The 7,837-nt window shown below is 30.4% G+C and overlaps 1 long non-coding RNA gene across 2 annotated transcripts in view; it reads left to right on the top strand.

Moving 5' to 3' along the window:
* Positions 1–701: 701 nt before the first annotated feature.
* LOC111088581 overlaps positions 702–7,837 on the top strand; it is an 8,770-nt gene continuing 1,634 nt past the window's right edge. The window contains exons 1-4 of one of the 2 annotated variants that reach the window (XR_002613058.1): positions 702–774; positions 2,582–2,653; positions 3,992–4,288; positions 5,383–5,475. This is a non-coding gene — a long non-coding RNA (uncharacterized LOC111088581). Of the gene's footprint in view, positions 775–2,581; positions 2,654–3,991; positions 4,289–5,382; positions 5,491–7,837 lie in introns of both variants that reach the window. The other variant, XR_002613057.1, reaches the window with a different exon arrangement.

The following is a 7,837-nucleotide window of genomic DNA, read 5'->3' on the forward strand; positions in this document are numbered from 1 at the left end:
AATGATCCTGCTAATTAAGTTTTCAGGAAAAAGTTATTCTTTAGATAATTCTTGAGATTATCAACTTTTAGATGGAACGTCAAATCTGTACTTTTTATTTTATTTTAAAAGCTTTATGAACTAAAACAGAATTTAAATCCTTCTTGAAAACTGAAAATACAGCACTTATGTTGTTCAAACACAAACATGAAAAGCAGTCTTTGTTTAACAAACACCGTTAAACATAAAGAAGAGTTTACGGAAGTAGACATTTAGAACCGAGCCTAAATGATGTCTCTTGTTGTTTTTCCCGATGATGAACTTAAATTGTTTTGTTTTAGGTGGATCGTTCTGATTTGATAGTTTGAGAAAGAAAAGAGAGATCTTGGTTTAAAGAATAAATAATGTAGTGTTTTCATTTCATTCACTTCTCATTAAAATTAGACATTCAAAAAGAAAATATTTAATTTATAAAAGAGTTATTATAGTTAGAAATATAACCAACGCATTTTATCTTTAGAAAATGTATTTAAACAAAACAAAAACTGTCCGGTGTATATATTGATTTTGTTATTGAACTTTATAAGTGGTATTTTTATTTATAATATAACACATAATTAGTATTATTTTAGTTTGAAATATATAATTTGAGATGAATATATTATAAATGTATTTTGATTTGAAATAATAATTTCCAAAGATGTCATTATTTCCAGAAGAGAGGGCGCTATCGTGTAGTAAGCGGCTAGAGAGACGTTGATTACTCGTGGTGTGATGAACTATAATGGGAAAATGGTAAATATAATAAAAATCCGTTCGCATCTTTAAGTAGCTTTTGAAATACAAGGTTATATTATTATTATTTGTTTGAAATAAGTCACGTGTAAATATGAATCTTGTTTCATGCATCTGAAGTTGTACGGGAACATTTAATTTCAATTCGAATATTTGTGGTATTCTCTATGGTAATGGCGTGTCGTGTTAGGTTAGATAATATTAATTATTGGTTGCAGTCTGGAGAGGGAAAGACATTGAGTTTATTTCTAATATTTATAATATCGATGCTGACGATAAAATTCATATTCTATTATTATCTTGCTAATTTTTCCGTTTAATTTTCTCCGAAATTTGTAGTATTCTCCGTGGTATTAGTAATGGCGTTTTGGGTTAGGTTAGATAATAATATTAATATTCTAGCAACAACTAATTTTATTTAGTCCATATTATTATTTTAGTTTATTACTGTTAGTGGTAACAAAATTCATGACCAGTGTCTTAAAGATTTACTTATTAGTATTAATCATCAATCTCTCCTGGCTTTGGAGAGTGAAAATTAACTTTAATTTAAAAACTAAGTCAGAAACACGTAAATTTTGCGATAGTAAACTAGCATATTACAATTATGTTTCACAAGGAAACAAAATACAAATACTTAATAATAGTGTTAATAACTCTTAACAGTCTAAGGAAATTGATTGATCATGATATACTTTAGTTTATATAAAGGCCATGTCAGTGTGTCAACCTGTAATTGTGATATATTACAAACAATCAGTTTGTAGTAGTAGTATAGATTGTTTTAGATAATATATACTTGTATTGAGTGGGTAAATAACCCTAAGCTTATGATTAATTTTTTTTACATATAATTGAGTGTGATCTTGTAAAGTGAGAGACAGTGTAACATGGTAGCAAGGTTCATGTCATTATTGGGTGACTTATCATTAGTTTTGTTGAGTTTCTACTCACAGGAAGAGTGTGATCTTGTGAAGTGGGAGACAGTGTAACATGGTAGCAAGGTTCATGTCATTATTGGGTGACTTATCGTTAGTTTTGTTGAGAGTAGTTATGGTTAATCACCTTGTTCTTAAAATGGAAACTTCGAGTTTTGAAGTAGCAGTTGAACAAAAAGTAACGTAAAACTTCAAAAAAGTTGTCTTTGTAACTGCAACTTCTCGTAAAATTTCACAGGTTTTGGGTGAGCAATTACAAAAGTTTTTTTACTGAATTATTAATAATGTGGTATTGTTTATTGTAAAAGAATTGTCTTCTGTGTGAATTAGTTTGAGGATGAGAAACAATCACTTCAAATCTGTTGTAGTCGGTGGTTTGATGTGAGAATAACATAAATTTTAAAATGGCATATCTTGATTTTATATATTCAGATAGAGCAGATAATGTATTAGACCCAGCTCCCACGTATTAACGCATTTAGATCTTGGTTAACTGGACATAATTAGTTTCTTGATAACATGCATTTCATTTCTGAGTATTATTTCTAATTTTCAGTTAATGTATTAATCTTTTATTTATTGTTGTGTTCATAGTTGAAATATTTTGTGAAACAGTTATAAGTCTAGGCTTAAAGTGAGCTTTTTTCAGTTTTTTAAACCCGTATCAAGAACGTACGTAAATGAAAGAGGATACTATTAAATAAATGGATTCTAATCGTTGTATGTATTTTATTACATTTTATGCTCATAGTTAGAACAGTACGTTATACAAACTATGCTATTTAATTTAAGCTTTAGTTGTAATTTGCTTTAATTAGAAGTTGATAATAGATGAGGATTTTTTTCTTAAAGAAATTTTTATTTTACAGGTTGAAATTTGCTTGCTTCTTCGTGATGGTGGCAACCAGGTGATGATGTATCCCCTCTGATGATTTGGCGAGGTGATGATAAGTACATTATAGTTCTCTTCGAGTGATAAAAGAAAGTTGAATCTTCAGATTTTTATGTTGATTATCAATTCTGTTGGATATTGTGTGTAGTTAACCCAAGATTTACTGATGGGGGGGGGTCCTTATCTATTGGTTTTTAAAACATTTTTCTAAACTTACATAAAATTGGTTCTGGGTTCATAACTGTTTATTACGGGGTCCTTGATAACGTAAATCGCACGTGATGTGCCTTTAAAGCCCATCATTATTGAACTTAATCTATTGGTGATTTGTTCGGTTTTTTATTGTAACTGCGAAAACAACATTACACAATAAACAGTACTTGATGCTGTTTGTGATAGATATAACTGCGAAAACAACATTACACAATAAACAGTACTTGATGCTGTTTGTGATAGATATAACTGCAAAAACAACATTACACAATAAACAGTACTTGATGCTGTTTGTGATAGATATAACTGCGAAAACAACATTACACAATAAACAGTACTTGATGCTGTTTGTGATAGATATAACTGTGAAAACAACATTACACAATAAACAGTATTTGATGCAGTTTGTGATAGATATAACTGTGAAAACAACATTACACAATAAACAGTACTTGATGCAGTTTGTGATAGATATAAGGGCAAGTCAGTCATTTTAAGGTTAACAGTGAGTTCTGTAACTTATGAAAGTAATTTAGGTGTCTGTGGAATTTTAAAATATGGTATGGTTTTAATTGAATAACAAGACGGGAAGTTTGAGAAACATTATTTTTCTCTTATTATTAAAGAAATATTCTTGTTTATACAATTACTGATATTTTGACTTTAAATATTTTAGACAATTAAGACATCAACACGTACATACTGAAGAGTTATTTTATCTTATCCGAGCTTCATCGACAACTATTTCTTGATAAAAGTGTAAAACTAGAATGCCGGAACCTTAATATAGAGATGTGCATTATTTATGTATAGAATTTTAAAGAATGTATTTGTTTATTAAACATCCTCGTCAGATATTGGGTAAACTAGATAGTTTGTGAAAAGATTACTGGTTAAAACCACAAGCAGTCAGTGAAACACTTGTCACGTAGTTAGTGTTTGACGTTACACTTGTGGAAAATTAAAGCACAGTTAAAACGGTGACAAAGTTCATGCTGTTCTGGTATGATTGGTCATTTGTTTTTATTGTGTTGAGTTTCTTGAGAGTAGAGTTAGGGGTTTCATCACCTAGCTCTTAGAATAGAAACTTACATTTTTGAATCATTGGTTGTCATGTCAAACATGTTGTTTATTGCCACCCTTAGATCTCAAGTTGTTTTCTGTACTTAATTAGGGAAAGCTAAAGAGCAGATCTGGGTCATCAGATGGATAGGGGAATCTTCCTAGAGAGAGCTGACAAACAATGGCTCGGCCAAAATGGTTTCTCCAAACTATGGATTCCCGAAGAATTGCGCATCTTTCAGGTCATTGGGTAAATCCTGGATCTCAAATTTTAACACCAGCTACAACCCCTCATCATTATGGCAGGATTTCTTCATTACCTGGGGGGTGAGAAGGAATATGGTGTGCCAGCATCACCATTGTAGGCCTAAGTCTCAACACAGCGTTTTGTGTGCGATTATGATCTCGGGTATGTATGTATATATATAGATAATATATATATTTACAAAATAAGCATATTTTAGTTTATTAAACATTGTGTTTAAATACTAAAGAGAGCTAAATATTTTCTTAATGAATCAAAAATAATGTTTTGATTATAACCACAAGCAGTCAGTGAAACACTTGTCACGTAGTTGGTGTTTGACGTTACACTTGTGGAAAATTAAGGGACAACAAAAACAGTGACAAGGTTCATGCTGTTCTGGTATGATGATTACTTGTTTTTGTTGAGTTTCTTAAAAGTATGAGTTTAGGGTTAGTCACCTAGCTCTTAGAATAGAAACACTACATTTTTGGAATAGGAGTATTTCAGAGAATAATTTGAGTTAAAAGAAAGATAAAAATTTAGAAAGGTATCACTGTGGATAACGGATCTTGAGTCAAGGGTGAATGTTAAAAGTTCAAAACGTCATCATAAAATATAAAAATGTCGGTGAACTTTTAAAAACAAGGTGGATCACAGATTTAGTGAAAGTGTAACATTATAAATTATTAAAAAATTTCTCTGATAATGCAAGATTTAGAATATGTACTTTAAAATAATATGGAACTGATTATAAATAATCCAGTATGTGGAACTCACTTTTCTTAATTTCTAAAAGGGATTAACTCAAGATTTTCTATACATTACAAACATAAGCAGGATAATTTATCACATCTAATTCTTAATTATTAGCAATCTCACATTTAACATTTTTGGAAATTTCATTCAGGTTCTATAACAACTATGTATTTCACCTTTAATTTTAAGAAGTTTATGTAATGTGTTACTTTAGTTATAATTATTTTTTTATTTAAATGTCTTGTGTTGTTGTTCAGTAACCTTTTAAGGGTTTATCAAGCTCGTATCGCTAGCTTTAGATGTGCAGATTAAGTTATTCAGTTTTTAATTCTAATCATTAAATAATATCAGAATGTATATTCTTAGTTAGAACAGCATAGTAAAGTAGTTATTAATTACTGAGCTAATTTTTAGATCTGAGCTGTGTAGATAGGCTTTTTTTTAATCTGTTAACTGATAATTTATATGATATAAATTTTAAAAAATAAAATACTTTCCAGGATGAAGATTACTTGTGGCTTGTTTTAACAAAAAGTCGTCGTTGTCGTGTCCACCAGTTTGTTTAGCCAGTAACAGTGTTTCTCAATGATTTGGTGAGTTTATAAAAGGTATGTTTTTAAAATAAAGCTGAATCTTAAGATTTGTAGCTCATTTCCTGTGAATCTCAAATATAAAGACTAGTTATTGTGTATAGGTTACCTGAGAATTACAGGTGGGTTCTTTTCTAAACTGTTTATAACCCAAATTGCTTGTGGGGTCCATGACTTTGTTGGTTACATGGTCGTTAATAATATTCAAGCCACCTACAGTATGCATTCTACATAGAAAATAAGTGGTTTCACCCAACTCATTAACCATAGTATTCCAACAGTAAAAACAGAACCTAACCTGTATAAAAACTAGTGTTTGCCCTGAAACCTTATAAGTGTAGTGAGTGTTGGTATAATAAGCCTAAAGTAAAGACGTTGTGTGGGATCACATAGTCTAGAGCCAAGTGCATAAAATTTATCATGAAAATACAAATGTTGAGTGAATTTTAAACTTAAATCATTTCTGAATTAAGCTATTTTCTGTTATATATCCGTTTTTAATAAAAAAACAAACCTCTTTAATTAACAGAGACTCTAAATTAAGAAACCAACTAATATGTTTCCAGTTTTGTTGTCTATACATTTTATTTTATACTTTCAGTACATAGACTAACAACAATATTAGGTTATACTTTTGTTGCTAAGCAGCATGACATAAAAACCATTGTTAGAAGGTAGTGTTACCAAAACACACTGGCTTTTCTATACATTAGAAGTTGTTGACCTAACAGATATACTATGGTGCATGGATGCATGTGGATAAGTAATATCCAGGTGCTCACCCTCAGGGTCCACTTAGTATGGGTGCAAAATTTCAGGTTTCTCTTGGAGCTATGGAAGTCACTCACATACAGACACCACCTTTTTTTTTATTAAATAATGTATTTGTTTATTAAACAGTATTTAGATAATGGGAAAGCTAGATAGTTCTTGAAAGAATAGAAAAGGCATCCCGAGATTACTGGTTAAAACCACAAGCAGTCAGTGAAACACTTGTCACGTAGTTAGTGTTTGACGTTACACTTGTGGAAAATTAAAACACAATTAAAATGGTGACAAAGTTCATGCCGTTCTGGTATGATTGGTCATTTGTTTTTATTGTGTTGAGTTTCTTGAGAGTAGAGTTAGGGGTTTCATCACCTAGCTCTTAGAATCGAAACTTACATTTTTGAAAATTACAAAAATAATAACTTACAGACGATACAAAAACAGAAACTTGTAAAGATAACACATTTTAAGTTGTAACCCTTGGATCAGTTGTTAACTGTTTAAAAAAGTAAAATTATCAAGAAATAACAGGCCTGGAAAATTAGTTTTTCTAAATGATATATATTTATAGATGTAGTTTTGATTCCTAAGTGACATTAAGATAAACTAAATTATTTGACACCTGACTTTGGTGGTAGGGTCCAGGGTCACCGATGAGGAGTGGAATTCTCCGAAACTAGTCTGGCTCACAGACACACACACACACACACACACCCCAGTGAAAGAATAGACCATTCCAAGCTTTTACTCGTTGTTAAACAGATGTTTAAACAATTCTGTTTATTCAGGTGTAAATAAACTTGTTCAGCTGTACATTTCGTCATTGTATCAGATAGTATTTAAAATAATTAATTTTTATTTTCAAACAGTTCCAGGTTTATAAGTATTTTAAATCTCGGGATGTGTTCTTAAGGTTAAGTTGTTGTTGTTTTTTTATGATTTTATTATATAAAATACACTTTTTCAATCACACAGTTAATAAAACCTATATAAATTAAACTGAAAGCTTCAACTAAGGGAGCGTCCCTTTATCTTTGTCGTTTGTTTAAATGTTTAGATATTCATCCCATTGAAAAGTTTGAAGCAAATTTAATTTGATTTACTTATTGTATTAGATAAGTTGTTTTTTTGCATATTTTATAACAATTCAATGAAATCACGAGAAAGAAAAAGGGAAACCTACAAACATATAAATTGGTTAGAACTTCACACGCAGGATCCACTCGATGATAATAGCTACACGTTAATAGGTGTGATGAAATACAGGTATTGTCCAGTAAGGAAGTTATTAATATACTGAATTATTGGTTATTGATAATGTCAGTGAGGTAAAGGTAGAGTTGATTGAATAGAGGGTTATTACATTGAGATAAACCATGGTTGTCTTAGACTAAGTTGAAAAATGGTTTCGATTGACAAGATTTTTAATGTTTTATTGAAAGTGGGTCTAAACAACATTGTTGATTATTATGGAATGTTCGTCTGGGTCTAAACAACATTGTTGGTTATCATGGAATGTTCGTCTGGCTCTAAACAACATTGTTGATTATCATGGAATGTTCGTCTGGGTCTAAACAACATTGTTGGTTATCATGGA

Source organism: Limulus polyphemus, unplaced genomic scaffold (genome assembly GCF_000517525.1).
Source record: "Limulus polyphemus unplaced genomic scaffold, Limulus_polyphemus-2.1.2 Scaffold4045, whole genome shotgun sequence".
In the NCBI taxonomy this organism is placed as follows: Eukaryota; Metazoa; Arthropoda; class Merostomata; order Xiphosura; family Limulidae; genus Limulus; species Limulus polyphemus.